The sequence below is a fragment of the Acipenser ruthenus genome, chromosome 44, assembly GCF_902713425.1.
Source record: "Acipenser ruthenus chromosome 44, fAciRut3.2 maternal haplotype, whole genome shotgun sequence".
In the NCBI taxonomy this organism is placed as follows: domain Eukaryota; kingdom Metazoa; phylum Chordata; class Actinopteri; order Acipenseriformes; family Acipenseridae; genus Acipenser; species Acipenser ruthenus.
In genome coordinates this window covers 2,679,535-2,702,751 of record NC_081232.1, presented here as the reverse complement: position 1 = coordinate 2,702,751, position 23,217 = coordinate 2,679,535, and the positions used below count along the sequence as shown (strand labels likewise).

The 23,217-nt window shown below is 42.3% G+C and overlaps 7 non-coding genes and 4 pseudogenes across 7 annotated transcripts; 10 read left to right on the top strand and 1 right to left on the bottom strand.

Annotated features, from left to right (window-relative positions):
* The first annotated feature begins 30 nt into the window (after positions 1-30).
* LOC117399136 (5S ribosomal RNA) lies at positions 31-149 on the top strand. Its single transcript, XR_009311842.1, has one exon. It is a non-coding gene; the product is annotated as a 5S ribosomal RNA (ribosomal RNA).
* A 114-nt stretch (positions 150-263) lies between these two features.
* Positions 264-382, top strand: LOC117399144 (5S ribosomal RNA). The gene has a single exon (XR_004544060.2). It is a non-coding gene; the product is annotated as a 5S ribosomal RNA (ribosomal RNA).
* A 100-nt stretch (positions 383-482) lies between these two features.
* On the top strand, positions 483-601 carry LOC117399132 (5S ribosomal RNA; annotated as a pseudogene).
* Positions 602-701: 100 nt separating this feature from the next.
* On the top strand, positions 702-810 carry LOC117399089 (5S ribosomal RNA; annotated as a pseudogene).
* Positions 811-910: 100 nt separating this feature from the next.
* LOC117399108 (5S ribosomal RNA) lies at positions 911-1,029 on the top strand. Its single transcript, XR_004544027.3, has one exon. It is a non-coding gene; the product is annotated as a 5S ribosomal RNA (ribosomal RNA).
* Positions 1,030-1,144: 115 nt separating this feature from the next.
* On the top strand, positions 1,145-1,263 carry LOC117399120 (5S ribosomal RNA). Its single transcript, XR_004544038.2, has one exon. It is a non-coding gene; the product is annotated as a 5S ribosomal RNA (ribosomal RNA).
* A 100-nt stretch (positions 1,264-1,363) lies between these two features.
* On the top strand, positions 1,364-1,482 carry LOC117399135 (5S ribosomal RNA; annotated as a pseudogene).
* A 100-nt stretch (positions 1,483-1,582) lies between these two features.
* LOC117399133 (5S ribosomal RNA) lies at positions 1,583-1,691 on the top strand (annotated as a pseudogene).
* A 100-nt stretch (positions 1,692-1,791) lies between these two features.
* Positions 1,792-1,910, top strand: LOC117399088 (5S ribosomal RNA). Its single transcript, XR_004662582.2, has one exon. It is a non-coding gene; the product is annotated as a 5S ribosomal RNA (ribosomal RNA).
* Positions 1,911-2,025: 115 nt separating this feature from the next.
* LOC117399092 (5S ribosomal RNA) lies at positions 2,026-2,144 on the top strand. The gene has a single exon (XR_009312491.1). It is a non-coding gene; the product is annotated as a 5S ribosomal RNA (ribosomal RNA).
* An 18,847-nt stretch (positions 2,145-20,991) lies between these two features.
* On the bottom strand, positions 20,992-21,064 carry trnav-cac (transfer RNA valine (anticodon CAC)). Its single transcript has one exon. It is a non-coding gene; the product is annotated as a tRNA-Val (tRNA).
* Positions 21,065-23,217: the final 2,153 nt, after the last annotated feature.

Here is a 23,217-nt window from a genome sequence, read left to right as displayed (position 1 = left end):
CATAAAAGTCATGAAAGCAGAAATGCAATCGCCTGCGGCCACACCACCTTGAATAAGCCTGATCTCGTCTGATCTCAGAAGCTAAGCAATGTTGGGCTTGCTTAGTACTTGGATGGGAGACCACCTGGGAATATCAAGTGCTGCAGGCATTACATTTTTGTAATTACATTTTACAATTGAAATGTGTGGAGGACAAAAGGAAATTTTGGAGGAATCACCCCCAGCTCAATAAACATAAAAGTCATGAAAGCAGAAATGCAATCGCCTGCGGCCACACCACCTTGAATAAGCCTGATCTCGTCTGATCTCAGAAGCCAAGCAATGTTGGGCTTGGATAGTACTTGGATGGGAGACCACCTGGGAATATCAAGTGCTGCAGGCATTACATTTTACAATTGAAATGTGTGGAGGACAAAAGGAAATTTTGGAGGAATCACCCCCAGCTCACTAAACATAAAAGTCATGAAAGCAGAAATGCAATCGCCTGCGGCCACACCACCTTGAATAAGCCTGATCTCGTCTGTTCTCAGAAGCTAAGCAATGTTGGGCTTGGTTAGTACTTGGATGGGAGACAACCTGGGAATATCAAGTGCTGCAGGCATTACATTTTACAATTGAAATGTGTGGAGGACAAAAGGAAATTTTGGAGGAATCACCCCCAGCTCACTAAACATAAAAGTCATGAAAGCAGAAATGCAATTGCCTGCGGCCACACCACCTTGAATAAGCCTGATCTCAGAAGCTAAGCAATGTTGGGCTTGGTTAGTACTTGGATGGGAGACCACCTGGGAATATCAAGTGCTGCAGGCATTACATTTTACAATTGAAATGTGTGGAGGACAAAAGGAAATTTTGGAGGAATCACCCCCAGCTCACTAAACATAAAAGTCATGAAAGCAGAAATGCAACTGCCTGCGGCCACACCACCTTGAATAAGCCTGACCTCGTCTGATCTCAGAAGCTAAGCAATGTTGGGCTTGGTTAGTACTTGGATGGGAGACCACCTGGGAATATCAAGTGCTGCAGGCATTTCTTTTTTTGTAATTACATTTTACAATTGAAATGTGTGGAGGACAAAATGAAATTTCGGAGGAATCACCCCCAGCTCACCAAACATAAAAGTCATGAAAGCAGAAATGCAATCGCCTGCGGCCACACCACCTTGAATAAGCCTGATCTCGTCTGATCTCAGAAGCCAAGCAATGTTGGGCTTGGATAGTACTTGGATGGGAGACCACCTGGGAATATCAAGTGCTGCAGGCATTACATTTTACAATTGAAATGTGTGGAGGACAAAAGGAAATTTTGGAGGAATCACCCCCAGCTCACTAAACATAAAAGTCATGAAAGCAGAAATGCAATCGCCTGCGGCCACACCACCTTGAATAAGCCTGATCTCGTCTGTTCTCAGAAGCTAAGCAATGTTGGGCTTGGTTAGTACTTGGATGGGAGACAACCTGGGAATATCAAGTGCTGCAGGCATTACATTTTACAATTGAAATGTGTGGAGGACAAAAGGAAATTTTGGAGGAATCACCCCCAGCTCACTAAACATAAAAGTCATGAAAGCAGAAATGCAATTGCCTGCGGCCACACCACCTTGAATAAGCCTGATCTCAGAAGCTAAGCAATGTTGGGCTTGGTTAGTACTTGGATGGGAGACCACCTGGGAATATCAAGTGCTGCAGGCATTACATTTTACAATTGAAATGTGTGGAGGACAAAAGGAAATTTTGGAGGAATCACCCCCAGCTCACTAAACATAAAAGTCATGAAAGCAGAAATGCAACTGCCTGCGGCCACACCACCTTGAATAAGCCTGACCTCGTCTGATCTCAGAAGCTAAGCAATGTTGGGCTTGGTTAGTACTTGGATGGGAGACCACCTGGGAATATCAAGTGCTGCAGGCATTTCTTTTTTTGTAATTACATTTTACAATTGAAATGTGTGGAGGACAAAATGAAATTTCGGAGGAATCACCCCCAGCTCACCAAACATAAAAGTCATGAAAGCAGAAATGCAATCGCCTGCGGCCACACCACCTTGAATAAGCCTGATCTCGTCTGATCTCAGAAGCTAAGCAATGTTGGGCTTGGTTAGTACTTGGATGGGAGACCACCTGCGAATATCAAGTGCTGCAGGCATTACATTTTACAATTGAAATGTGTGGAGGACAAAAGGAAATTTAGGAGGAATCACCCCCAGCTCACCGAACATGGGCTTGGTTAGTACTTGGATGGGAGAAGATGAGATCAGGTTCTACTTTCTACTTTCATATTATGATAACTAATTCACAAACCAAATTTATATTCTCATTTGAGAGATTTCCAAAGGTTATTTTGTATTGTCTGTTTGTTTTATTTACATTAATTAAAACTTTTTCAAGTTTAGGAAAATTCCTTAACCCATTCACATTAAGTGTGTGGCGGTAGCCACACATAGTGTTGCAGGAAATGCATCACCTGCTTATTCATAATTCTGAATAGCAGAGCCTGGCAGGCAATGTCTTTTCTTTTTGATTATTTGCTCCTTTTTGTTTGCCTTATATAGTTATTCCTGTCTCTTATTTTTAGAGCTTTTCAGGGCATCTATATGTATCCATTGAATTGGTTTGTTTTACCTGTGTTTTTTTTCATTACCCTTTTACTGGGGGTTTTACGGTAATTCTTTGTGCTTGCTCCTTTTTTCTCTCCACTAGTCACCTGATGGGAGAAGGCCTTGAGTTCCTGTTTCCTGTTTTAGGGGGGGTAGGAGAAGGAAGGAGATGTGGGGTGTGGTTGTTGCTCACCTTTGTTTGTTAGGATCTTTGGTTGTAGTACTTTACTTTTTTAGTTTATTCATTATTTTGCAAAATATAGTTTTTGTTTTTCTCTTTTCAACTATCCTAACAGCGCAGGCTGCATTGTCTTGACCACCAGTTTTTCCCTGCATACCTTTTTTGTTTGGGGTTCTGTTTGTTTTTGCCAGTTTTTTTTGTTCAAAGGATTTACAACAACTGCATTGCAGATTCACAGAACCAGCACCGGTTCAAGAGCAGCCAGGGTGAGATCTTCTTCAATTGTTTCTCTATTGGATTACAGTTTTTCTCTGAATGGCCATTCATGTGATTTATTTTTGGGATGTTTGCATAGGATTTTTTTGGGACATTGTTTGTTTGTTTTTTTGGTGATTTATATATTGCCTTTTATTGTTTTGTTTGTTCGGGACTTTTATTGTGGTTTCTTTATTTTTTTACTACTAGTGATATTTATTGCCTTCCAAAAGTTTGCTATAGGATGTTGTTCAGACAACTTTTGTCCATTTCCTCAGTAGCAATAAATGTATTTTTGGTAGCCTCTGTTTGGCCCCTTTTCATAATTATTTTCGCTGTGGCAATTGACTGCTATTATTAGTCAACTTTGTTACAGAATTGGTGGCCTGTACGGGGAGTCAAAGAGGGGTTTATCTAAGAGTTTGTTGAAGGATAGGTCATTTTTGTCTTATTCATATTCACTGGTGTTAATGGGCATAGGTTTTAAACATGTCTCTTACCCTGTCTACTCCTGCTAGAGAGCTAGGGCCTGGTGGTGAACTATTTGATATATCACCTATTGAACATGTGTCTAGGCGAAAACCCAGAGAACCAATGGGGGAATTAACTACTTTATTGAGTGAACTTTATGTTAGCGAGCCAGAGGAGCCTGAAGGCGTTGACATTGAGGAGCCTGTTTTGGCTGTTGATCGGCAAGTGTCTGAGGAATGGGCTAACACTGTGGGGGAGATAACAGAGCAGATTAGGAGCTTGGGGGAAGAGTTAAAGATGGCACAATATAGCAGCATTTATAGAGAGGAGTCACTGTGGCAGTATATTGATACTCGGTTTCAGGGAATTTAAAATTATGTAGATAGCGTTGTCCTTCAGCTGGACAAGGCAGTGGTTGACTGCCTTCATAGGCGAGACAAACACTGGGCCAATACACTGGAGAAACTGGAGAAGAAAATAAACACCTCCAAAGTTACTCTAACAACACCTTGTTCTCAACGGTACAGCTCTGAGCCCTCTAGATTGGTGCTGGAAAATTTGGATGTCCCTCAAAAATCAAGTGTTCACTCTAAGTCCAAACTCCCTATAAAAATTAACTTCCCAGAGTTTGGAGGGGAGAAGGAAGACATGGATGCTGTGAGATACATAGATCTCTGTGAGGAGTTTTTAGCATTGCAACCACTGTCTGATAATGAAATAATGGCCACATTATCATCAGTTTTAAAGGGTTCTGATAAGAGCTGTTGGATGGCGGAGCGGCAAGGAATTTGTACTTGGCTGGATTTTAAAAGTGCTTTCTTAAAGGCTTTTCTCCCAGTGGATTTCCTAACCACGGTGGAAGATAAATTATGGGACCAAGTGCAAGCACCAGGGGAGAGCATAAGAGATTTTGCCTATGACTACCGTGCCCTGTGTCTCAGGTGGAAGCCTGACATTTCTGAAACAGAGGTTATACGAAGAATACTGAGTAGCTGCTACCTAAAGCTAGCGGGCTGTCTGCGGGGAACAGTGATTTTCGGTGTCAGAACTGGTTCGAGTCGGCACCATGATAGAGAGAGACTGGAACATGCAAAAGGATTACTGGGCCAGGGTAAACAGCAAGTCCTCCACTGATCGCGCAGAAAAGAGGAAGCAAGGGGGCTTCAAGGAAACCAGCAGAGGTGAGTGTGGTGCAAAATGTCCGCCAGTTTATAACCACCTCACCTAGCCAATCCGGACTTGCATTGTTGGTTGTGAAGATTGGAGTGAGAGATGTGCACATCCCTGTGTTGCTGGACACTGGCTGCACTTTTACTCTGATTAGAAACAAGCTCTGGAAAGAGATTCAAAAGCCCAGTGACTCTGTGATGCTGTGTGGCGAGCAAGCATTTGTGTTGGCTGATGGACAGACTCATTCATCTCTGGGGAAGACCTGGCTCACATATGACTTTCACGATGAGATTTGGGTCATAGACACCTATATCATGGCTGACGAACACCTGGCTTTCCCTTTGATACTGGGCCTTGACTTTTTAGGTAAAACAAATACCCAAACTGACATGAGAGGAAAACAATATGGAGTTACAGGACCAAAGGGGTATAGTTTCTATCCATTTTTACCTAAAGTAGAGTGGGGGGCAGTCTGGAATATTGAAAAAAAGTCTGAATCACCATCTGTTATGTCCTACATGGCTGTCCAGAAGAAGACGGTGGCTACTGCTGGTTTTACCCCACTGGTGGATGAGGAGGCAGTTGCGGATCCCAGTGTCATAGGGCTACGTCAGGATCTTCGGCAACTCATGGAGGAGTGGCCCTCTGTGTGCTCCTCACAACTGGGTAAGACTACAGTGTGTACCCACAACATTTACACAACAGACGAGATGCCAGTGAGATGTAGGGCTTATCGAGCATCACCTCAAAAGAAGGCCCTGATTCAAGAACATCTTAGACAGATGGATGAGGACCGGGTTATTGAACTATCTTCCTCAGATTGGTCTCCCCCTCATTAAGAAGCGTGATGGAGCCTATTGTTTCTGCGTGGACTACCGGCAGCTAAATAAGAAAACCCAGTTTGACGCCTATCCCATGCCTCACATCCATAAAATTCTGGAGTCCCTCAACGGAGCCGTGGTATTTAGCTCTTTAGACCTGCGCTCTGGATACTGGCAGGTAGTGATGGATGCAGACAGCAAAAGGAAGACTGCTTTTGCCACTCCCTTTGGTCTGTTCCAATTCAAAGTGATGCCATTCGGGCTCAAGAATGTGGTTGCAACATTTCAGCGGTTGATGGAGCAGGTGCTGGGAGAGTTGAGAGGACGTTGCTGTTTTTGTGTATATTGATGACATCATCATCTACTCTCCCACGGAAGCCCGGCATCTGGAGGACCTCAAACTGGTCTTTCAGAAATTACATCAAGCCCGCCTCACCTTGAATTTGTCCAAGTGCAAGTTTTTTAAAACCACCTTGAAGTTTCTGGGGCATGTGGTGGCCAAGGATGGAGTGGCTGTTGACTCAGAGAAGTCAAGAGCTATCCAGGAATACCCAACTCCCACCAACCTTAAGGAGATTCAGCGCTTCCTTGGGGTAGTTGGATGGTATCATAAGTTTATTCCTCGGTTTGCGGATATCGCAGCACCCCTCAACCACCTGAAGAAAAAAGATGTAAAATGGTAGTGGACAACTGAGTGCCAAAACAGCTTAAGGCGGCTCTACAAGCCCCGCCTGTGCTGGCACACCTTGACCTTTCCATAACCTTCACCGTTTACACAGATGCCAGTGAAGTCGGGTTGGGAGCTGTTCTTGCTCAGATGGGTGAGGAGGGGGAACATGTAATAGCATATGCTTCCAGAGTTCTCAACAAGGCCGAAAGAAATTATTCCACATCGGAGAAGGACTTTCTGGCAGTAGTGTGAGCAGTGGAGAAATGGCGGCATTTCCTGGAAGACGTCCCGTTTGACGTGGTCACTGACCATGCTGCATTAGCATGGGCTTTCAATACCCCTAAGACATCCTCTCGTTTAACTCTCTGGACATTGAGGCTTCAGCAATTCACCTTCACCGTTTTGTACAGAAAGGGTAGCCTTAATGTGGTCCCTAATGCACTGTCCCGGGCTCCAATCTCAACAGATGTGGAGGCATCGGTATGTGTGAGCCAAGGGAGGAGTTATAGCTCAGACCTTCCGGCTTCCCTTGATGAAGTGGCTGGAGCCCAATCCAGAGACCCCATGATCTCCAATGTACTTGAAGATCTGAAGACGTCGACTCCGGTGGCAACTAACAGAATTACTTTTGTGTTTCAGCAAGGTTTAGTCTATCGAAGGGTCCCCATGCCAGACGAAGGTTTTAGATTTCAGTTGGTTGTGCCAACGACACTTACCTCTTCTTTTCTCTATTACTATCACAACAATCCTCTGGGGGGACACCTAGGTCAGTATAAAACTCTACTGAGGATATTGGAAGTTGCTTGGTGGCCATCCATCCGCAAAGACATGGATGCACGTAAAGGAGTGCGGCATATGTCAGAGATATAAGCCCACAAACAGGAAACCTGCTGGATTGTTGCAACCCACCACTGTCCAGGAGCCAGGAGAGAAGCTGGGGGTTGACTTAATGGGCCCTTTTCCCAGAAGCAAGAAAGGACATGTCTACCTTTTAGTGGTAATAGACTACTTTTCCAAATGGGTGGAAATGTTCCCATTAAGAAACAGCAAGACACTGAGTATCGCTAGAATACTTACCCAGGAGTTTTTCACTCGATGGGGTACCCCCCAATACCTTGTGTCTGACAGGGGTCCCCAGTTCACCAGCCAGCTGATTGAGGAGATCTGCAAGTCCTGGGGGGTCATCCGTAAATTAACCATTGCTTACCACCACAGGCAAATCTCACTGAGAGAGCGAATCGTACTATCAAAACCATGATTGCCTCCTTTGTGGGAGAGAATCATAAGCAGTGGGATGAATGGCTACCCGAGTTCCGCTTTGCCATAAATTCAGCCAGGCAGGAAACCACTGGTTTGTCTCCAGCTGAAGTGGCCGTAGGGCGTACCCTTAAGGGCCCTCTGGATCGATTAATTGCAGTGGCTCCCTCTCCTGGTTCTCAGCAGTATTCCCTGTTAGAACAGCAGCACAACCTACTCAGGGAAGTTTGACTAGGGTTAGCCTTGCCCAAAAACACCAGGCCAAAAACTATAATCTCCGTAGGAGAGATGTTCAGTTGGAAGAAGGGACATTGGTTTGGGTTCGAACACACCCATTGTCTGATGCCCGTGCCAATTTCTCTGCCAAGCTAGCACCAAAATGGTCAGGGCCTGCCAAAATTATTAAAAAGCTGGGTCCTGTCAATTACCAGGTACAGTGGACAGACCAGAAACAGAGGGTTGACACAGTGCATGTGGTCAATCTGAAGCCATATTTTGGAGCTCAACTCCTGGTACCTCCGGTTGGGGGGGGGGGTACGGACTATGTTGTGGTAGCCACACATAGTGTTGCAGGAAATGCATCACCTGCTTATTCATAATTCTGAATAGCAGAGCCTGGCAGGCAATGTCTTTTCTTTTTTATTATTAGCTCCTTTTTGTTTGCCTTATATAGTTATTCCTGTCTCTTATTTTTAGAGCTTTTCAGGGCATCTATATGTATCCATTGAATTGGTTTGTTTTACCTGTGTTTTTTTTCATTACCCTTTTACTGGGGGTTTTACGGTAATTCTTTGTGCTTGCTCCTTTTTTCTCTCCACTAGTCACCTGATGGGAGAAGGCCTTGAGTTCCTGTTTCCTGTTTTAGGGGGGGTAGGAGAAGGAAGGAGATGTGGGGTGTGGTTGTTGCTCACCTTTGTTTGTTAGGATCTTTGGTTGTAGTACTTTACTTTTTTAGTTTATTCATTATTTTGCAAAATATAGTTTTTGTTTTTCTCTTTTCAACTATCCTAACAGCGCAGGCTGCATTGTCTTGACCACCAGTTTTTCCCTGCATACCTTTTTTGTTTGGGGGTTCTGTTTGTTTTTGCCAGTTTTTTTTGTTCAAAGGATTTACATCAACTGCATTGCAGATTCACAGAACCAGCACCGGATCAAGAGCAGCCAGGGTGAGATCTTCTTCAATTGTTTCTCTATTGGATTACAGTTTTTTTCTGAATGGCCATTCATGTGATTTATTTTTGAGATGTTTGCATAGGATTTTTCTGGGACATTGTTAGTTTTGTTTGTTCGGGACTGTTATTGTGGTTTCTTTATTTTTTACTACTAGTGATATTTATTGCCTTCCAAAAGTTTGCTATAGGATGTTGTTTAGACAACTTTTGTCCATTTCCTCAGTAGCAATAAATGTATTTTTGGTAGCCTCTGTTTGGCCCCTTTTCATAATTATTTTCACTGTGGCAATTGACTGCTATTATTAGTCAACTTTGTTACAAGTTAAAATATTGAGACCATTCCTGCAAAAAGAAGAAACAATTCTTTCAAAACCATTATGCTTCCTCTTCCTGCAGAACATCAAACCCTTTTGTTTTAATCATTTTTGCAATCGTTGTTTTGCAAACCAATGTCCCAATGTCTTTCTTTTTCCTCACACATCTGGATGTGATCTTGTCAAGGTTAGGTTTCACTTTCACCTTCGATCTTCTAAACATTTTTTTCCCCCCTGTCTCAACCCAGTCCTCCTTCTCTCTTTTGTTGTTTCCAATTCCCTCAGCCACAGTTAGCATAGTTTTCCCTAAAGGGCAAGTTATGCTCAGCCCTTCTGTTGAACAGTCCCCAGCAGCTTGTAAATGTTCTACCCCCTCCTTACTTGTTGATGCAGCTTCCAACCAGACCCCCGGCTCCCTTGTAATATCTGTCGATAGTGTTTGGTCATCAGCAGCCTCCATTTCTATAACTGCAGCTTGTGGCTCCTTCCCAGCATTCATTCTCGATGCTGCGTTTCATGCACCACTTTTTCATTTGTTGATGCAGCTTCCACCCAGTCCCCCGACTCCCTTGCAATATCTGTCGATAGTGTTTGGTCATCAGCAGCCTCCATTGGACAGACTCATTCATCTCTGGGGAAGACCTGGCTCACATATGACTTTCACGGTGAGATTTGGGTCATAGACACCTATATCATGGCTGACGAACACCTGGCTTTCCCTTTGATACTGGGCCTTGACTTTTTAGGTAAAACAAATACCCAAACTGACATGAGAGGAAAACAATATGGAGGTTGTAGTACTTTACTTTTTTAGTTTATTCATTATTTTGCAAAATATAGTTTTTGTTTTTCTCTTTTCAACTATCCTAACAGCGCAGGCTGCATTGTCTTGACCACCAGTTTTTCCCTGCATACCTTTTTTGTTTGGGGTTCTGTTTGTTTTTGCCAGTTGTTTTTGTTCAAAGGATTTACAACAACTGCATTGCAGATTCACAGAACCAGCACTGGATCAAGAGCTGCCAGGGTGAGATTTTCTTCAATGATTTCTCTATTGGATTACAGTTTTTTTCTGAATGGCCATTCATGTGATTTATTTTTGAGATGTTTGCATAGGATTTTTCTGGGACATTGTTAGTTTTGTTTGTTCGGGACTGTTCTTGTGGTTTCTTTATTTTTTACTACTAGTGATATTTATTGCCTTCCAAAAGTTTACTATAGGATGTTGTTTAGACAACTTTTGTCCATTTCCTCAGTAGCAATAAATGTATTTTTGGTAGCCTCTGTTTGGCCCCTTTTCATAATTATTTTCACTGTGGCAATTGACTGCTATTATTAGTCAACTTTGTTACAAGTGAAAATATTGAGACCATTCCTGCAAAAAAGAAGAAACAATTCTTTCAAAACCATTATGCTTCCTCTTCCTGCAGAACATCAAACCCTTTTGTTTTAATCATTTTTGCAATCGTTGTTTTGCAAACCAATGTCCCAATGTCTTTCTTTTTCCTCACACATCTGGATGTTATCTTATCAAAGTTAGGTTTCACTTTCACCTTTGCTCTTCTAAACATTTTTTCCCCCCTGTCTCAACCCAGTCCTCCTTCTCTCTTTTGTTGTTTCCAATTCCCTCAGCCACAGTTAGCATAGTTTTCCCTAAAGGGCAGGTTATGCTCAGCCCTTCTGTTGAACAGTCCCCAGCAGCTTGTAAATGCTCTACCCCCTCCTTACTTGTTGATGCAGCTTCCACCCAGTCCCCCGACTCCCTTGCAATATCTGTCGATAGTGTTTGGTCATCAGCAGTCTCCATTTCTATAGCTGCAGCTTGAGGCTCCTCTCCAGCATTCAGTCTCGGTACTGCAGTTTCACTCCCTGCTTTTTTATGAGTGCCATCCATCTCCTTATGCTCCGGTGGTCCAGTAATATCATCGTCTTCCTCAGTTCCTCTATCATTGTCAGTACCCTTGTCCTTGCTCCCAGCCTTACTGTCCGAGTCAATGCAAATGCACCACTGCGGCTTCCTCCTACACTCCTCATGACGCGGCGCTGCACAGTTCCTGCTTGAGTGCCCCTGAACCCCGCAATCAAAACAAATGAAAGTGGGGCAGTCCTTGAGTAGATGTTCCGAGGACAGACATGACAGGCAAACTTTATGTTGATTGTTATGTATCACCCTAAAATGTCTCAGCCCCTCAGCTGTTACAAACTTTGCGCTGTAAGGCAATGACTTTACTTCGTTAGTGAATTGAACCATAACAAACCTTGTCCTATCAGCAACATGAGTACCTGGGTAAAACCTTCTTTTCACATCTGAGCAGATTACAACTCCCCATGCCATTAGCTTACTCCTAATGTCCAGGTCAGATATATATATGCAGGCAAATTTAAAAAAGAAACCACCACTTTACCTGAAGAAAGTGGCTCACATTCAAAATGATTTCCCTTTATGCATATTCCTCCAAGCAGTATTTCAGCCACTTCTCTGCTCTCCACCGTAATTTCATATTTGTCCTGTTGTTTAGGAACACATGCAAATACTTTCCCAAATCCACACTGCTTATCAGTGGCATTTATCACATCTTCAGCTGAAATCTTTGAATTGTCCTTAACCAGAACAACCACCGTATACTCTTTTTTTATAAATCCTTTTTTCTCCATGAGGCCTTTTTTCAGCTCCACTTGTGTCCCCGGCAAGCCTAGACATGCCTGAGGACATTGTCCGTTGTACAACGACAACTCCAGGCACACAATCCTTTTCAATCACAACAGTCCTAGAAATGTCCAAATAAAATCCAAGAAAAAAGATGAATATTAAAGTAGAAAAACCTCAAAATAAAATCCCCAAACAGAGATTCCTCCACTAGCACAGTGTAGCTTCCTCCTCTGATCACCTGACCAATCCTACAATGCACCAGGCTTATTCAAGGTGGTGTGGTCGCAGGCGATTGCTGTTCTTCTTTTATGACTTTTATGTTAGGTAGGCCGGGTGTGATTCCTCAGAGATTTCCGTTTTGTGTCCTGTTCACACATTTCTGTGGTAAAATGTAATGCCTGCAGCACTTGGTATTCCCACAATTCATGGAAGTCTGCACCCCTAGCAGACTGAAAGCCACCAGGGAGATGGAAGAGAGTCTAAACAGCTGGGTTCAGATAGGCAGAAGCAGGGAAAAAAAGAAACTTCTCGAAGGTGGTTTGATATCGTCTTCTGCATTTTCTAGTACGTCTCACACTACATCTAACAGAAAGAAAACGTGATCAACATCAACATCGATTGTGCATGCCTGAAGGGAGTGGAACAATCTCTGCCAGCCAATGGGGTAGTTGATACCGCCCACTGGCTGTGATTGACAGAAGCAGTTGTGGCACGTTGAAAAAGAAAAAGAAACACAGAGACCACATCAAAAAAGAAATAGTGAAATACATAAATGAATGAATAAATAAATGAATCTCGAAATAAGTAAATAAATAAATAAATAAACCTCGAAATAAATAAATAAATGAATGCCTGTGTATTTATGTATTTATTTCGCTATTTATTTAGTTATTCATTCATTTGTTTATTTATTCATTCATTCATTTATTTCTAATTTTGGCAGGGAATATCCTTTATAGTTGACCCAAGAAGTCCATTTTAATCTGTCTTGCTCAAGTATACACTTTCTTCTTGATTTATATCTAAATTCAATTTGAATATATTCAAGATATCATAGATACACATTTAAAAAACAATGACCTTTTTTGCAGAGCAACTTAATTTTTATCCTGAGTTAATTTTCAAGATAGATATATATATTTTTCTGGACTGCTTCCAGCGTCGCCACGTGAACTGTAAGTTTGTTTTTAACAAAAGCGGGGGAACCTGGATAGCTCAGTCAGTAGAGCATCAGCTTTTTAATCTGAGGGGCCAGGGTTCAAATCCCTGTTTGGGCGTTGTTCCTTTTAGAACTATTTATACATATGAAATGAATCTATGACAATTTACACAGCGTTTCTGACTATTTGCATGTCCGATCCCCCATCCCCAGTGATAAAACGCGAAATAAACGCAATGTTGCATGTCTAGACCGTTACAACAAAAATTGTTGGTATTTATTTTTCCAGTTAGTAGGTACAAGTGGCTTGTTAGCTCAGTTGGTTAGAGCGTGTTGCTGATAACACCAAGGTCCCAGGTTCAATCCCTGTACTGACCAGAGCTTTGGTAAAGGAACCATGGTGTGTTCTACTTTCTTGTAAGCGTACTGTCAAATCTTTCACATTGCTATAGATGCTGTTTTAATGCTTACCATCTGTTGTGTTAATTTTGTCAGGCTAGCCAACACACAGAAATCCATTCATCCATTGTCATTAACCGCTTACTGCTTTACAGGGTCGCAGTGAGCCGGAGCCTAACCCGGCATACACAGGGTGCAAGGCGAGACACAGAAATCCAGCCGCGCTGAAATAATTCGCCATGTTTTGTTAAACGTAAAAGACTGACCCCAACATGATTTGAACATGCAGCCCTCTGATTGGGAATCAGACGCACTACCGTTGCGCCAGAAGGTTGAACGATGACTTTTCTAAAGTGTTACTGTTTTCCCCCTATATTTGTCGTTCACATACTGCTTTCTGGCCCGAAGAACACGTTCTGACTACAGCACAGCAAATAACCACAAAGCACACCAAGTGGGATTCTGTAGTGTAGTGGTTATCCTGTTCGCCTCCCAGCCAAAATGTCCCTGGTCATGTGATCTAAGCAGGAAGCTTGACTTGTAGTGCTCATGGGGAAATCCTTGTGTTTGGGTTCTCTTTTTTGCTTTTTCTCCTTTAATATTTATCCTTTTTCTTCATTATTTTGCAAAAATATAGTTTTTGTTTTTCTCTTTTCAACTATCCTAACAGCGCAGGCTGCATTGTCTTGACCACCAGTTTTTCCCTGCATACCTTTTTTGTTTGGGGTTCTGTTTGTTGAGGGGGTTGAAAAAAATGCTAAGAAGGAAGAGTTTAAAAATACAATCCTGCATTTCTAAGATCTCTTCCAGATGTCTGAGTAAAAATAAGAAGGTAAAGGAAATGGTTGGAAATTTGATTAAAACCAGGGGGTTTGATGTTCTGCAGGAAGAAGCAGCATGATTTCTTTTTTTCAGGAATGCTTTCAGTATTATCACTTAATGTGAATGGGTTAAGGAATATTACTAAACTTAAAAAAAGTTTTAATTAATGTAAAAAATGATGATATTGTATGCCTACAGGAAACTTTTTGGGATGATGCTTTTATTAATGAATTCAAGCATTTATGGAATGGTGAAATATATACCAGCAATTACTCTATTACTACAAAGAAAAAAGACAAATGAGGCATTTTGAAGAATTGATTCTGTACAACAATATTTTTGTTAAAAAAAGCAAATAGTCTTGTTTTAAAATTGTAAATATTGTACAAAATTTGTATTCTGAAATTGTTTATGTAAACCATTGATCACCACAGTTTTAAAGAGAAGGAATATGGCACTATTTCATGATAGGAAAATTGATATAGTAAAATTCTATACTTTTTATGTGAAAAAAACATTTTATATTTATTTTATTACTATAAAGAAAAAAAGACATGCAGGATTTGTAAGAATTGATTCCATACAACAAGATTTGATTTCCATTACACGAGAGTAGATGTTAAAACTTCATGCTGATTTGAACTCGGCTCTCGCCAAGATAAGCACCAACTAAGCTTTACAGTAAACTAATGTGATCCATCTGCATCTCCATCCATTTGCGCTTTCTTCCATATGATGATGTAGATATCCTTCTGCGTGGTGTTAATGGCTGAAGTGTAATGCTGGCTGCAGGGATCAGCTTATTTTGCCTCCCTGGCGCATCAGCACACACAACGGCTGCGATGCTGGCTCCGGGGATCAACCACAGTGCGGCCTCCCCAGCGCATCAGCATGACAACCGTCTGGCTTGAGCTAAGTAGGGTACATCTCTGGGGTCTTCAAGTGGGCACCTAACATCCTCAGTGTTTCGTCGACTAGCCCATGACACGTCAAGAGGGCTCGACGGTGATTCTAGCATCACAGCATCACCCCCCTCTGTCCCCACTCAACTCAGCCCAGCTTACTTACCCGTACATCAGCATTTCTTTCTTTCTATTGTGCTTGAGATCCCAAGCCAGAATCTTTCCGTCTCAACCACAGCCAGTTGCTGCTCCTCTCTGCTGCTTCAGATAAGTTCGTCACTGTGTGACGCAACTCTTGGCCACTGAATCCGACATCTCTTAGAAACCGGGTTGTAGAGTGCCACAAATCCTCAACAACCCACCTCCACTGGGTAAACCCAGACTCTCCATCCTCGCTGTTCCGCTTCAGTGGCTAGTTGAGCATACCGCAGTTTCTTCCTCTCGTACACCTCATCTACAGCATCCTCCCATGGCACTGTTAACTTTACCAGGTGAACAAGGCATGCTGATCCAGACCACAAGACAATATCTCGTTGAAGGTTAGTGGTGGCAATCTCAGGTGGAAAAATAAGCCGTTGACCAACATCTACGAGCCTTTTCCAGTCTCTAGCAGCTTCCAGTTGTCCTAGACGAGGCTTGGTTTTAACAACTTTTCTTGGTGGTTGCTCTCCTGGGCAGAGGAAAGTTGTCTTTTGTGAATAATGTTTTGATGGAACAGGTGGCAACTTATTGGTCATGTTACGCTTGCCTTCCAATGCTAAGGCCAAACATCGCAGCACCTGGTCATGGAGCCAAGTAAACCATCCTTGGCTAAGAGCCACCTTACATCCTGTCAAAATGTGCCTTAATGTTGCAGGTGATGAACACAAAGGACATGAGGGAACCTCTCCTACCCAAAGGTGTAGGTTCTGTGGTGATGGGAGCACATCATGTTGACCTGATGAGGAAACTGATCCTGCTCTGTTCCATTGATCATAGGTCTTGCCAGCCAATCTTGCATTGTTCCACACTTTCCCATCTCATCCATTCTCCCTGCTTGGCCTGGGAAATGGCCTTTATACACCTCATCCTCTCCTCCTGCTTTTGCACCTCGTTGACTACCAGCTTCCTCCTTTGAGCTGGGGCTGCCTTGTGCCATGTAGGAGGAGCTGAACTGAGACCAAGACCCCCTCTTCCATGCTGAACTTGCCCCATGATATCACCAATTCGAAGGGCAGCCTTTGCATCCTCCACAGCTTTCTTTGCCGACCACTTTCTTCCAGTTTTCACCACACATGCTGCCTCCCTTACGCATTTGTCGCATGACTCTACTAATGTCATTTCCAGTCTGACCTTGGCGCACTTATACTCCTCAGTTAGAGCGGAGACTGGTAGCTGCAGTATTCCTTTACCATAAAGTCCCACTCTGCTGAGGCAGTGTGGAACTCCCAACCATTTCCTGAAGGATGAACTGATTAAAGCTTTCAGCTTTTTGAATTGGGGGATATATCTCTCCCGTATCTCTGTGTATTTTGGGCAGGACAACAGGAAGTGCATTTCTGTCTCTACCTCTCCCAGATCACAGTGACAGCACAGCCTTTTTTCTTTGGCAATCCAGGTTTTTTTGTGCCAGCCAGTTTCGATGGCCAGGCTGTGGTCACTGAGTCTGTACTTGGTCAGGATCTGTCTATGTTTTGTGTTTTTGACCCTGACCAGATATTCTGCCAGGGTAAATTCTTTTTTTAGGGCCAGATAGCATTGTAATTTATTGTGTTTATTCAATTTCGTTATTCCAATGTACTTTATAATTGTTTTCCAGATTTAGATTAATTTGTTTCATTTTTTGTGCTGGGAGTTTTTTGTTGGTGGTGTTCTGAAGCTCGCTGGTATTAATTTGACTTATTTGGCTGAGCTTCAGTACCATTCTACTGAGGGGATTCTCTTGTGGGGGCTGTGAGCAGCTCCGCAGTGCAGTGTGGTGGTAGGACTGCGGATCAGCCTGCTGTAGATGGACCCAGTAGTTGAGCGCTCGTTTCTGTATGGAGTGGAGTAAGGGGAACCGGCCCAATTCAGCCCTGCAAGTGCTATTGGTTGCACTCCTGTTAACCTGCAGGAGGTGTTTACAGAATTCCAGATGGAAATTCTCTATGGGGCTTTGATCCCATTTTTTATAATCAGGGTTCATAAGGGGACCCCATACTTCACTACCATATAGAAGGATTGGCTTTATTATGCTGTCGAAAATGTTTAGCCAAATTTTTATTGGTGGTTTAATTTTGTATAGCCGATTCTTTATTGCATAAAAAGCCCTGCGCGTTTTATCTCTTAATGCATTTATAGCCAGGTTGAAGTTCCCAGACGCACTGATTTTTAGACCCAGGTAATTGTAGCTGGTGCTGTGCTCCAGGGTGTTGTTTCCCAGGGTGAAGTGGTACCTGTTTCCCTGAGATCTGGCTTTCTTCTGGAATACCATAACTCTGGTCTTGTCCAGGTTTACTGTCAGTGCCCATTTCTGACAGTATTGCTCTATCAGTGCCAGGCTCTGCTGCAACCCCTGTTCAGTGGGTGACAACAGGACCAGGTCATCTGCATAGAGCAGGAATTTGATTTCTTTATCGTGTAGAGTGATGCCAGGGGCTGCAGACTGTTCCAGCACCGTAGCCAACTCGTTGATGTAGATGTTGAACAGTGTTGGGCTCAGACTGCAGCCCTGTCTCACTCCACGCCCTTGGGTGAAAAACCCTGTTCTTTGGTTTCCAATTTTCACACCACACTTATTCTCTGTATACATTGACTTAATGATGTCATAAATTTTACCCCCTACACCGCTCTCAAGAATTCTAAGGAATAGACCTGGATGCCAAATTGAGTCGAATGCTTTTTTAAAATCTATAAAACAAGCAAAGATTTTTCCTTTATTTTTTTGGTGCACATGTTTGTTTATTAGGGTGTGTAGGGTGTAAACATGGTCAGAGGTGCGGTAATTTGGTAGAAATCCAATCTGACTCTTACTCAAGACACTGTGTTCGGTAAGGAAGGCCAGTATCCGGGCGTTAATGATACTGCAGAACACCTTCCCCAGATTACTGCTCACACAGATGCCTCGGTAATTTATTGGGGTCGAATTTGTCTCCACTTTTATGAATTGGTGTTATTAGCTCTTGGTTTCAGATGTCAGGGAAACAGCCCGCAGCCAGGATGAGGTTGAATACTTTGAGCAGGGCCTCCTGCATCCTGGGGCTGCTGTGTTTCAGCATCTCGTTTATGATGCTGTCGGGCCCGCAGGCTTTCCTGGGCTTGAGGGCTTGGAGCTTTTCTTTTAGCTCTGGTCCTGTTATTGGGAAGTCCAGTGGGTCCTGATTGTCCTTGATTATGGTTTCCAATTTGTTTAGTTTTTTTAAAATAGAATTTTGGTCTGGATTTAATTCGTTTTCGTCTAATTCTTGATAAATTTATCAAAGTAATTTTTCCAAATGTTACCATTTTTGATTCCCAATTCGTGACTAGTTTTTGATGTGTTTGATTTGTTCCATAGTTCCCAAAAGGAATTTTGCTCTATGGAGTCTTCAATTTGGGATAATTGTTTGGACACGTGTTCTTCTCTTTTCTTATTGAGAAGGTGTTTGTATTGTTTCAGAGCCTTGCAGTAGCTGAGTCTCAGTTCGATATTGTTTGGCTCTCTGTGTTTCTGGTTTGACAATTTTCTTAATTCTTTTCTGTTTGTTTTACACTCCATGTCAAACCATTTTTCATTTGATTTATTTTTAGAATTAGTTTTTTTCTTGTTTGTTTTCTTGAGTTTTGATTTTGTTGCTGTTTCGAATATAAAATTGATTTCTTTGATGGCCGAATTGATTCCATTTTTGTCTAATTAAAAAAATTTAGTTAGAAAGCTGTTTAGCATACTTTCTATTTCTGCACTATGAATTGTTTGTTTATATTCCTCAGCACTACTTTGTGTCCACTTATAGGCTGGTTTAAGACTGTATAATTTGGCGGGTGGGGTCGAGTTTGAATTATTTAGTTTTGGGTTTGTTTTTAGATACAGGACTGTTTGGCAGTGGTCTGATAGGGGGTTTTGTTGCCGGACTATAAATGCATTAATAGATTCTGGGTCCATGTCTGTGATAGCGTAGTCCACTACACTATTACCTAGAGCAGAGCTGTATGTATATCTGCCCTGAGAATCCCCTCTGATCCTGCCGTTAATGATGTACAGACCCAGGCCTTTACAGATATGCAGTACCTGCTTCCCACTCTTGTTCACCACACTGTCAAAACTATTCCTCTGTGTGGTGATGGGTGTGTGGTACAAAGAGGTCTGCTGTCCAATCACATGGCTGTTCCCCTCTGTGCTGATGTAGTCGACCTCTCTGCCGGTCCTGGCATTGAGATCTCCACACAGCAGCACAGAGCCCAGGGATTGGAAATGGCTAATTTCTGATTGTAAATTTTGGAAGCACCCCTCTCGGTGGTAGGGGGAGTCAATTGGTGGCATGTAAACTGCGCACAGGAATGTGTCAGATTGGGATTGGATGATTTTTTTTTCAATTTTGAGCCATAAATGTGTCTCTCCTCTTTTAATGGGAGAGACAGTGTTTTTAAGTTCCTCTTTGTACCACACAATGATGCCCCCCGAGTCCCTACCACGTTTGATGTGGGGGTTCTTTAGGGAGGGGACTATCAGTTCCCTGTATCCATTGGGCCAGTGTGTAGACACGTCCGCACGACTCCATGTTTCATGGAGGATTATTACCTCCATGTTATTTATACTATTTACAAAGTCTGGGTCTGTGCTCTTCATTCCAAAGGTTGAGGAGCACAGACCCTGGATATTCCAGCTACTTATTTTAAATGATGCCATTTTTATTAACAAAAAATCTATGGTTTATAGTAGTAAAGAAATAAGAAGTGACAAAGTTTTACATATTCATATTTAAATTTGGTTATGATTTATATATTTATACTATATTGTTATTTTCCTTAATTTTGTGGTATACAGGAGATACATTAGCTAATTAGCTTAGTGCAGATAAGGTTTAAGAGATATCTTATCTCGTTCAGCTCCGTGCTGGCGAGGTTTCCTGGCCGACGGGACACGGCTGCAGCATAGCTGTGCTGCGGGGGCTGGGGGGAATGCGGGTGACGTGGGGGTCCCTGGCGTCGCTCCTGCTGACTGGCAAAGAAACCTCGTACACAGTCAGTGGCCACAGCAAACTTGGCAGTAGGCCAAACTGAAAGCACCAGAGTTTTAGTTTTAGTTTGCCTGGTAAAGCGCTGCTGTCTATGCTCTTCAACCCTTCCACTGCTTGTTGTCTAACTTCTCCCACACGAACTGTGTCCTTTAGATCCCCGTCGTACCATCTCCCAAGACTCTTCACTGGCTTCTCAGACACTGTAGGTATTGCATCACCATTAATGAAGAACATTTTATCTACTACTTTACCTTTAATTATAGAGATGCTCCTTGATTTAGTGGGCTTGAATTGCATTCATGCTCATTCAATATTATTGGTTAATTTACCCAATAACCGATTAGTGCAGGCTACTGTTGTAGTCATGGTTGTCATGTTGTTATTATTATTATAATTTATTTCTTAGCAGACGCCCTTATCCAGGGCGACTTACAATCGTAAGCGAATACATTTCAAGTATCACAGTACAAGTAATAAAATTAAGAGCAAGATAAATATAATGACTTTGGTAAAAGTCATCCATGTATGCTCGAATTGGTGGTAGTCGCATTCCAGAAGCCAAGCGTTCTCCTCCCACTATCCATTTTGATGCTCTAATGATTACTTCCATTGCCATGGTAAAACCCAGTGGAGAAATGGTGCATCCTGCCATTATTCCAACTTCAAGGCAAAATTGCAAATCTCCAAAGTAGGCTTTCACTAAATTTGTTATTGTCATCGGTACACTAAAAAAAATCAAATGCTGCCCAAAGAAGTTCATGTGGCACTGAACCATATGCATTAGCCAAATCCAGGAATGTCACATGGAGCTCCTTCCTCTCCTTTTTAGCTGATTGAATTTGTTGCCAGATCACACTGATGTGTTCTAAGTTGAGCCCAGGGAAGGCGGGCTGCTTGCACGAAACAAAAACGGAGGGAAATGCTACTTTGGTTGTTGATTTGATTGCAGAATGCTACTTAAACACAGCCCAAAACAGTACGATGTTTCCACCCGGCTTCAAACTGGGGACCTCTCGCGTGTGAAGCGAACGTGATAACCACTACACTATGGAAACCTGCATGGTGTGCTGTGTGGTTATTTGCTGTGCTGTAATCAGAACGTGTGTTCTTCGGGCCAGAAAGCGAGATTTGAAGGACAAATATAGGGGGAAAACAGTAATACTTCAGCAACGCCCTCGTTCGACCTCGTGGCGCAACAGTAGTGCGTGTTCAAATCACGTCAGGGTCAGTTTTTTACGTTCCACAAAACATTATTTCAACGTGGCAGGATTTTTGTCAGGCTTATTGGTCTGTAGTTACCTGGTTTGGTTTTGTCTCCCTTTTTGTGGATCGGTATTACGTTTGCTATTTTCCAGTCTGACGGTACAACCCCTGTGTCACGAGACTGTTGCATGATCTTGGTTAGCAGTTTGTAAATAACTTCTTTCATTTCTTTGAGTACTATTGGGAGGATCTCATCTGGCCCAGGGGATTTGTTTATTTTAAGAGCTCCTAGTCCCTTTAACACTTCTGCCTCTGTTATGCTAAAGTTATTTAAAATTGCATAGGAACAGGTCGACATGTCGGGCATGTTGTCCATGTCCTCCTTTGTAAAAACCTGTGAAAAGTAATCATTTAATATATTTGCTATTTTTTTTTCTTCATCTATGATTTTACCATTTGTGTCTCTTAGACATTTAACCTCCTCTTTGAATGTTCTCTTGCTGTTATAATATTGGAAAAATATTTGGAATTGGTTTTAGCCCCCTTAGCAATATTGATTTCTGTCTCTCTCTTGGCCTTTCTAACTTCCTTTTTGACTTGTGTTTGCAGTTCCAAGTACTCTTTCTGTGTACTTTTGTTTTTGGTCCCTTTTAAGCGCTCTGTGAAGTGCCTTTTTTCGCTGAATATTTTTTCAAATTGATATATGAAACAATTTTGGCCATTTTGTTTTAGATTTAGATTTGTCTACTTTTGGGATATAATTGTTTTGCGCCTCTAGTACTACATTTTTAAAAAACAGCCATCCTTTTTCTGTGGATGTTTTCTATTTTACTCCAATCTACTTCTGTTAGTCTCTGTTTCATACTTTCATAGTTTGCTTTTCTAAAATTGTAAACCTTAGCTTTAGTCATTACTTTTGGGGTTTTAAAAAATACTTCAAATGAGACCATGTCTGAGTTTGCCAATGGCTCTCTGACCTCTGTTTTAGTTATTCTGCCTTCATCATTTGAAAAGACTAAATCAAGGCATGCCTCCCCTCTAGTCGGTGTCTTGACAAATTGCGTTAGGAAGCAGTCATTTGTCATTTCCACCATTTCAATTTCGTCCGTCGTGCCCCCCATCGGGTTTTCCCATTTTATATGGGAGAAGTTGAAATCCCCCATTAGTATGGCTTCTCCTTTTCTACACGCATTTCGAATGTCATTGTATAACAGATTATTTTGCTCAGCGTCTGAATTTGGCGGTCTATAGCATGCTCCTATTATTATGCCCTTTGCATTTCTGTCCATTATTCTGACCCATATTGATTCTGCATTGTTTTCTTTGTCCTGACTATGTCTTGAAGCCCAGGTGTTAAATACTATGACTATCTTATGTATAGCGCTACCCCTCCGCCTCTTCTGTCCTGCCTGTCTTTCCTATATAGTGTGTACCCACTAATATTATATTCGTCTCCATCACTCTCAGACAACCAAGTTTCTGTAACACCGATCACATCGTAGTTTCTTGTTAGTGCAGTAGCTTCAAGTTCTAACATTTTGTTTCTGAGACTTCTAGCATTAAGATAAATACATTTAATAGCTGTCTTACCTGAGTTGTTGCCCTTGTTTTGATGTAGTCTCCCTTCTGTTTTTTTTGTTTTCTCCCCCCTTCCTTTCTAGTTTAAATGCTTCTGGACCTCCTCAAGGATCCTTTCTCCGAGTAGGTTGGTTCCCTTTCTGTTTAAGTGCAGTCCGTCCCACCTATATAGATAGTCCTTGTTGTAGAATGTGCTCCAATGTTCAAGAAAGGTGAAGCCTTCCTGTGCGCACCACAATTTCAGCCATGCATTTTGATTTTGTATTTCCAGCTGTCCATATGGTCCTTTGCAAGGTGCCGGCAGTATCCCAGAAAATACCACAGTTTTGGTCTTGTCTTTTAATTTCTGTCCTGGCTCCCTGAATTTGTTTTGCAAGGATCTTGGTCTGTCTCTTCCAATGTTGTTTGTACCGATGTGGATGACTAC